The sequence below is a fragment of the Trichechus manatus genome, unplaced genomic scaffold, assembly GCF_000243295.1.
Source record: "Trichechus manatus latirostris isolate Lorelei unplaced genomic scaffold, TriManLat1.0 scaffold00186, whole genome shotgun sequence".
Taxonomy (NCBI): domain Eukaryota; kingdom Metazoa; phylum Chordata; class Mammalia; order Sirenia; family Trichechidae; genus Trichechus; species Trichechus manatus.
This window is the reverse complement of record NW_004444122.1, coordinates 3,756,120-3,757,526: the sequence shown is the minus strand read 5'-3', so window position 1 is coordinate 3,757,526 and position 1,407 is coordinate 3,756,120.

Sequence of the window (1,407 nt, the reverse complement as noted above, 5' to 3'; positions counted from 1 at the left end):
GAACTAAGCTTATTATTTCTCAGGATGGATAGAACAGTGAGCTGCCACCCCAAGTGAAGTCACTAAATGTTAGGACTCCAGGTGGATGTTCTAAGAGCCCACCACCAAGAAATAGATTCTTAGCTTCCTATGGTCCCAGGGGAGTTCCTGGGTGATGCAAACGGCTAACACGCTTCGTTGCTAACCGAAAAGTTGGAGGTTCAAGTCCACTCAGAGGCACCTCAAAAGAGGCCTAGCTATCTACTTCTGAAAAATCAGCCATTGGAATCCCTATGGAAACCCACAGTTCTACTCTGACACACATGGGGTTCCCATGAGTCACAGTCAACTAGACAGCAACTGGTTTTTTATGGACCCAGGAGATGCCACCAGACTACATTAACGTGGCCCAACTGATATTGGCTGGTGTCCAGGCATGGACCAGTAACCTGAAACTTGCCTCCAAAAATGGAGGGTGCCAAGAGACCAAAGAAAAGAGGTGGGCAACTCCAATGTGGTGGCGAAGGAGTTTATTAGGTAGACTTGCATATGAGGCAGTCCTGGGCAGCTGCAGGACTAAAGCAGATCTCCACACCCCACAGTGGGAGGCCAGAGGTTTTATAGGGGTAGCGGACAATAGCGGCTACAAGCCAGGGGCTTACATAAGAATGACAGCAACCAATGTGTAGTGAACAAGTGGAAAGCGTGAGGGTGCTCATGTTGGGCCTTGCAAAGCCTGTTTCCCCTTTAGTCCACCCCTTCGGGTTGGTTCTTATAATCTGGCATGTTCCTCATCTTGTGCCGTAGCATGAGAGATCCCATCCACCACCACCACCCCTACCACCACCAGGAACAGATATAGAAGTGGAGTTGGCCAGGTGCTGTATGGTGCCTGCAATGTGCAAGAGACAGAGAAAGTTACTGTGTGCCCAGAACAGGGAGAAGGCTTCTCTGATAAGGAGAAGGAACTGGAAGAGAGAAGGTAACCCCATTCCCAGCATCCTTATCAGAGAACGCTGTGGGCCGAAGGCTACTTAGGCAGCCTGGATGGGTGGCGCAGAGGCAGACCATTCCCCCAACAGCTGGAAATAACTACTCTTCATGTTGAGTTTGTAGTCCCTGCCAGACCTTCCCCTAAGAAGTAAACAAACCAAATAGCCCTTCAGTCAGGAACCTGGAGGTAGTTTCCCTACAATACTCTGCACTTAAGAGCCACTTGGCCTGTAAGTCTACCAAATCAGAGAAGAAAGGACTCAGTCTCTCTGCTTCACCACTTACCAGCTAGACAAGAAACTTACTGTCTCCAGGCCTTGGTGCCTGTCTTAGTCATCTAGTGCTGCCATAACAGAAATACCACAAGTGGATGGTTTTAACGAAGAGAAGTTTATTTCCTCACAGTCAAAGTAGGCTAAAAGTCCAAATTCAGGG